Consider the following 8,009-nt stretch of genomic DNA (forward strand, 5'->3'; position numbering starts at 1 on the left):
CACAATATAACAGCGCATACTAAAGAGTTTGATGCCAAGACGGGCAGAAATGTTGAGAGCGTGAGCGCAAATACAAAAACTGAGCGAGAGGGGCTGCTATTGTATGTGTGTATGGATAATAGCAAACACTGAAATACATTTTTGCACGCTGCAATGAATTTTGTTCGCTCAAATTCAGCTTTTCTTCGCTCAAAATAAATTTCTCCTCAAAATGCAACACTTGCACCTGCAAACTTTTTTTTTACGCATGCGCCAAATTTTTTTACGATGCGCTCAGAATAGTGGGACAAAAAATAAGGCCATAGGTAACAGGCATCTCTGAAAATGTTAGAGCACTTATGGAAATATGTGATGTCTTGATGAATCAAGCAGATATTTGAAGTTTACACAGCACCATTCTCGCATGAAAATATCTTAAAAGTTTATTTTGTGACCTATGGCGTTATTTTTGTCCCACAAAACCAGCCAATCACAGACTTGGATGCAAAAATATCTGATTGGCTGTTCTGGTCTCCAATCGGCTCGAAATGACGAAATGAAATATCCCAGAATCCATTTCGTCCAAAACTCAAACGAGGCAGTGGCAGAGAAGCACAGAGTGGCGGAGTTTGAAATATTACTCTTTCTGGGTTACTGTGGCGTTATTTTTGTGCCACTATTCTGGAGCGTAAAAAAAAAAAGTTGAGCCCGTCCCATCTCGATCAAGTGACGAGGACAACGATGTGACCGTTTCAGGAGATGATAAAATATTTCTTAACACCCGATAGCTTGCTGAAGAACTCGAGTTTCTTTCTCCCCTCCATGCTGTCAGACACTTGAAAGTGACCAGCAGCGTGCTTCTCAGCCAATCACAGCGGTACAGACACCCAGCCTTCCGTTTCCATTAAACTCCTTCCGTTTCCACTATACTCTTTCATTCACATACATTATTCTCTTGCATACATATATTTTCTTCTGACATGTATGCATTCTCTGCTTACATACATATATTATTTGTGAGATTAAATGCATACTGAATGCATGTAAATGACAGCAAAACGTAGGAATGCATAAATGAAAATGTATGTATGTGAGAGTGAAAATATATGTATGTGAGAGTGAAAATATATGTATGTGAGAGTGAAAATATCTATGTGTGTGAAAGAAGAATGTATGTGTGTGAGAGTGAAAATGTATGTGTGTGAAAGAAGAATGTATGTGTGTGAGAGTGAAAATGTATGTGTGTGAAAGAAGAATGTATGTGTGTGAGAGTGAAAATGTATGTGTGTGAAAGAAGAATGTATGTGTGTGAGAGTGAAAATATATATGTGTGTGAAAGAAGAATGTATGTGTGTGAGTGAAAATATATGTGTGTGAAAGAAGAATGTATGTGTGTGAGAGTGAAAGAATGAAAATATATGTATGTGAGAGTGAAAATATATGTATGTGAGAGTGAAAATGTATGTGTGTGAGAGTGAAAGAATGAATTTTGGCTTGTAATGCCCCTCATATATATATATATATATATATATATATATGTATATATATATATATGTATATATATATATATATATATATATATATATATATATATATATATATACATATGTCCGAAAGAAGGACTGCTCTCACAGCTAGAGATTGACGAGGTACAACATAAATGCTACGGCAAGGAGGAGTCAGGACGCCATGTCAGGGGAGATATCATCACCCCACCCGAGATTGGGTACATAGCCCCAAGTGCGATAGGAGAAGGATCGTTGAGTGCGAGAGGAACTGACCTGAAAGATAGGATCATGGCCAAGCTTGAAACCTGGATCCCCCGTAGCCGGTTACCAAGATTACGTGAAGTACCCTCAGAAGGTCTGCTAGATGATGTTAATGCAGCACTACGGATGATACCTACAACAAGCTGATACTAACAAGCTGATCTACACTACGGCAGCAGTGATCAGTGAGATGCTTGGCTACAAGTTGAACAGCCACAAGGGGCAGTACCCTCCATGGAGAAGGAGGCTAGAGGGCAAGATCACAGTAGCACGGAGGGAGGTTAGCCAACTAACGGAGTTGCAGAAAGGCGCGACAAAGAAGGTGCATAAGAAATACAGCAAGCTTTCCATACCTGAGGCCTTGGAAACTGCCAAACAAAGACTCACAGCCTTGGCCACCCACTTGAGGAGGTACACCAGAGAGATAGAAGGCAGGAGAATAAACCAGCTGTTCTCCACAGAACCAGCAAAGGTGTACTCTCAGTGGCAAGGGAACAATAACAGAACAGCACCACCAAGGCTGGAGACAGAGCAATACTGGAAGAGCATATGGGAGAAAGACGCAACCCATAACGGCAATGCTCAGTGGCTAGTGGATCTGAGGGCAGACCATAGCGACCTCCCTGAACAGGGTCTGGTAACCATCACAGTGGCAGACATCCAAGAAAGGGTCTCCAGTATGAAGAGTTGGACAGCACCAGGCCCCGACATGGTTCACGCCTACTGGCTGAAGAAGCTGACTGCACTCCACGAGCGTCTGGCAGCACAAATGAACCAGCTGCTAGTTAACGAGAGACACCGAATGGCTAACCGAAGGTCGGACGGTCCTGATCCCCAAGGACCCCAAGAAGGGACCGGTCCCATCCAACTACCGACCAATAACCTGCCTCAGTACTACATGGAAGCTCCTGTCAGGCATCACATTGGCTAAGATGAACAGGCACATGGGTCAATACATGAGCGGGGCACAGAAAGGGATTGGCAAGAATACCAGAGGCGCAAAACACCAGCTACTGGTAGACAGAACAGTCAGCCGAGACTGCAAGACCAGACTGACCAACCTGTGCACAGCCTGGATTGATTACAAGAAGGCCTATGACTCAATGCCCCACAGCTGGATACTGGAATGCCTAGAATTGTACAAGATCAACAGGACCCTAAGAGCCTTCATCAGGAACTCAATGGGGATGTGGCGTACAACACTAGAGGCCAACTCCAAGCCCATAGCACAAGTCACCATCAAGTGCGGGATCTACCAAGGAGATGCTCTGTCCCCACTACTGTTCTGCATAGGCCTGAACCCCCTCAGTGAGATCATTAACAAGACTGGCTACGGATACCGACTACGAAACGGAGCAGTTGTCAGCCACCTCCTGTACATGGATGACATCAAGCTGTATGCCAAGAGTGAACGAGACATCGATTCACTGATACACACTACCAGGATATGCAGCAATGACATTGGAATGTCATTCGGACTGGAGAAGTGTAGTCGGATGGTAACAAAGAGAGGGAAGGTAGTCAGAACTGAGGGGATTGAACTACCAGAAGGCAACATTGCAGACATAGAGGACAGTTACAAGTACCTGGGGATCCCGCAAGCAAATGGGAACCATGAAGAGGCCGCTAGGAAAGCTGCAACCACCAAGTACCTGCAGAGGGTCAGGCAAGTCCTGAGGAGTCAGCTGAATGGTAAGAACAAGATCCGGGCCATCAACACCCACGCCCTGCCCGTGATTAGGGTACCCTGCTGGGGTAATAGGCTGGCCAAAGGAGGAGATAGAAGCCACTGACATAAAGACAAGAAAGCTCCTTACCATGCATGGAGGGTTTCACCCCAAGTCCAGCACCCTGAGGCTGTGCGCTAAGCGGAAGGAAGGGGGCCGGGAGTGGTGAGTGTCAGCACCACAGTCCAGGATGAGACAAGAAACATCCACGAATACATCACGAAGATGGCCCCAACTGACAGCGTGCTCAGTGAATACCTCAGGCAGCAGAAACCCAAGAAAGAGGAGGAAGGCGAGGAACCATCATGGAAGGACAGGCCCCTGCACGGTATGTACCACCGGCAGATAGAGGAGGTGGCTGATATCCAGAAATCCTACCAGTGGCTGGACAAAGCTGGACTGAAAGACAGCACAGAGGCACTAATCATGGCAGCACAAGAACAAGCTCTGAGTACAAGATCCATAGAGGCTGGGGTCTATCACACCAGGCAAGACCCCAGGTGCAGGCTGTGTAAAGATGCCCCAGAGACAATCCAGCACATAACAGCAGGGTGCAAGATGCTAGCAGGCAAGGCATACATGGAACGCCATAACCAAGTGGCCGGCATAGTGTACAGGAACATCTGTGCCAAGTATAACCTGGAAGTCCCGAGGTCAAAATGGGAGATGCCCCAAGGGTGATGGAGAATGACCGAGCTAAGATCCTGTGGGACTTCCAGATGCAGACGGACAAAATGGTGGTGGCTAACCAACCGGACATAGTGGTGGTAGACAAACAGAAGAAGACGGCTGTAGTGATCGATGTAGCGGTTCGAATGACAGCAATATCAGGAAGAAGGAACACGAGAAGCTGGAGAAATACCAAGGGCTCAGAGAAGAGCTGGAGAGGATGTGGAGGGTGAAGGTAACGGTGGTCCCCTGGTAATCGGAGCACTAGGTGCGGTGACTCCCAAGCTAGGCGAGTGGCTCCAGCAGATCCCGGGAACAACATCAGAGATCTCTGTCCAGAAGAGTGCAGTCCTGGGAACAGCTAAGATACTGCATGAGGACCCTCAAGCTCCCAGGCCTCTGGTAGAGGACCCGAGCTTGAAGGATAAACCGCCCACAGGGGCGAGATGGGTGTTTATGTATATATATATATATATATATATATATATATATATATATATATATATATATATATATATATATATATATATATATATATATATATTTATAACTGTATAAATGAGAGTTCTTCCGACTGGTCAAAGCAGGCCATCCTACCTGAGAGTATAACTCACATTGGTGAGTCTGAAATTTACAGTTGGTCATGAACCTCAGAGAAGCATGATACACAGTAACAACCATTCGAAGACATTGAGCAGAAGCGTTTATATATAGAACATCGCCATAATCCAGCACAGGTAAAAATGTTGCAGCAACAAGCCGCTTCTTTGTATTAAAAGAAAAACACAACTTATTTTGAAAATAAAATTTCAGTTTTAACTTTAATTTTTTTACAAGATTCTCTACATGTGGTTTGAAGGTGAGCGAATCATCAATCAAGATACACAGATATTTATACGTGTGAACCAACTCTATTTTATTACCCTCAAGAATGGTTAGTGAAGGAATCGTTCGGGCCCATTTCCTTGATTTAGAAAACAACATGAGCTTTGTTTTGTCTGCATTGAGAACAAGTTTAAGCTGAAGTAATGAGTGCTGGACAGCAAAAAAAGGCTTTCTGCAAGGAGTCAATGGCTTGGACAAGAGTTGAACCACAGTTGTAAATAACTGTGTCATCAGCATAGAAGTGCAAGTTTGCATCTTAGACCAAGATTTTTTATGTAAATGATAAATAGAACGGGACCTAATACAGAGCCCTGTGGCACTCCCTTGTGTCCTGTAACAAATTCAGAACATAGACCATCAGATTGAATGTACTAAGACCTATTACTGAGGTAATTTGAAAACCATGCCACTGCTCTCTCAGAGAGTCCTGACTGGAGGAGTCTAAGTTTTAAAATACAATTATCAACAGTGTCAAATACTTTTGACAAATCAATAAAAAGGGATGTGCAGTGTTGTTTCTTATCAAGTTCCACAGTAATATCATTTACCACTTTCAATGCAGCTGTGATAGTACCGTGAGTTTTCCTAAAGCCTGATTGATATTCACATAAAATGGCATTTGTGTGTAAAAACTCCTTTAACTGCTCACACACAAGAGCTTCAAGAACTTTGGCCAGCACAGATAGATTACATATTGGTCTATAATTAGTTAAAACTGCTGGGACACCCCCTTTTAATAGAGGGAAAACAAAAGCTGATTTCCATACTGAGCGAATTTCATTCATATCCAGTGTGAGGTGGAAAAGAGTTGTGAGACGCTCTGCCACAAAATCAGCTGCCAGTTTCAAGAAGTAAGAATCTATTAAGTTGGGCCCTGAAGATTTCCTATGATCTAACACTTTAAGATCTTTACAGACTTCCTGCACAGAGAAAGGAACAAAGTTAAATGGCTGACCAGTGTACACTGGAAGGTTTGTGCAGGATTTTACAGAAACTGGATTCAAAGAGTCAAACAAATAGCCGGAAGATATAAAGTGCTTGTTAAGTAATTCATAATCTCTTTCCTATCACAATCAGGAACAGAATCCTTAAAAACATAGGTGGGTAGAGCATGAGAGCTTTTACTCACTGAAAGAGACTTAATGATTGAGACTTGTGTGGATTATTTACGTTCTCAGTGGTGACAGACAAATAATATTCTGATTTAGCTTTCTTAATAGAGGAAGTAAGTACATTTGTTACTTAGTTGTCTGACTAAGCCAATCAGTGGCAGAGCCTGTTTTCCTAGTTTTGGCCCAAGCCAGGTTACACTCATGAATGATATCTGCCAGCTCTGGGGAGAACCAGGGGTTTTCACGACCTTTTATCCTATATCTCCTTAATGGAGCATGTTTATTCACAATTTGCATGAACCCATCCCTAAAAAATGTCCATGCTAATTCTACATCAGGGATCAATCCTATTTTCTTCCTGTCATAGTTTGACAAATCATGATAAAATGCTTGTTCATTAAAATATTTAAGAGTCCTTTTAAAAATAATACGATGTTGTGACTTGAGCACCTTAGTGTTTCTAATAGCAGCAACAACACAGTGGTCACTTAAGTCGTTACAAAAGACACCCAAGGATGAAAATTTATGAGGAACATTTGTCAAAATCAGGTCAACCAAGGTAGACTTTTCAGGGCTTTTGAGATTCAGCCGAGTAGGTAAATTGACCAGCTGGGTAAGACTGATAGAATCACAGAAAGATTTAAAATCATCTGAAACAGTTTTGAGCCAATCCCAGTTAAAGTCACCAGCTATGGCATCAAATTTTGACTTAACATAAGCAGCAACACCATCACTCTTCTAAAGCCTATCGGTACGATAGATATTGTATCCAGCCATGCTAATATGTTAATCGGATATATATTTAGACAACCAAGTTTCAGAAATTAAAATAATATCTGCATCTGTTGATTGAACCCAAATCTTGACCATATCCATCTTGGGTAACAAACTACGCACATTAAGGTGAACAAACTTCAGCCCAGGTGAGGATTTAAATTCAGATGGTGTCTGAATACATTGCAGCTCAGGGTCTGGGTTAGGTTGCACATTACCAGATAAGAGCAGTAATAAGACAATCAGAAGTCTCTGCTTTGTACATTACTTATTGAGTTTGACTTGTGAAATGTTGAAACTAAGCAGAATTTTTCATAACTAACATTGTAATCATACAAAGCAAGAAGGTTTTGAAGATGAGGTAAATCTTTGTGTAGATCAAATGATAAATTCATGTCCTGTTCCAAATACGTTGGAGATTGTACAGGATGTACAGCAGCAGTGATGCATGTAGACCTGGGGACCGTGTCTCGCAGACTGAGCTCACTGTTAAATTTGCTCGCCTTAGAAGAATTGAGTGTCCCAAAGTCCCCCACAGCCAATAAGCAAAGTAAATTTATTAAAAAAAGCCATTATCCAAAACACACAATGATTGTTGATGCTGTATTAAATATATGTCATCAGGCTGCAAAAACCTAGAATGGCAAGTAAGGCTTCAGGCAGAAACTCAGGTCCTGGTGGCTTGCTAGCAGATGGCTTCTGCTAGCAACACATCCACCAATGTGGTGTAGAGGGCTTCAGTCAACAGCACAGGCCCCGATGTGATGAAGATGAGCTTTTGCTAGCAGCACAGGCCTTGGTGTGGTGCTGATGACTTCCACTAGCAACACAAGCCTTGGAGTACAGTAGATGGTTCCAACCAATGGTACAGACCTTGGTGTGGTGTGGATGGCCTCAGCCAGCAGCACAGGCCCTGGTGAGGCTTAGTTGGTTTTTGCTAGCAGCACAGGCCCTGGTGTGGTGCAGACTACTTCTGGTAGTAGCAGAGGCCCCCAAAAATAGGCCATTTAAAATACCCTTAAAAACCTTGTTGGAAAAAACTACAGTCCATTTGAAATAGTAAAACAAAAAATAAAAAAATACCCAACAAATTC

The sequence above is a fragment of the Oreochromis aureus genome, linkage group 1, assembly GCF_013358895.1.
Source record: "Oreochromis aureus strain Israel breed Guangdong linkage group 1, ZZ_aureus, whole genome shotgun sequence".
NCBI classification, from domain to species: domain Eukaryota; kingdom Metazoa; phylum Chordata; class Actinopteri; order Cichliformes; family Cichlidae; genus Oreochromis; species Oreochromis aureus.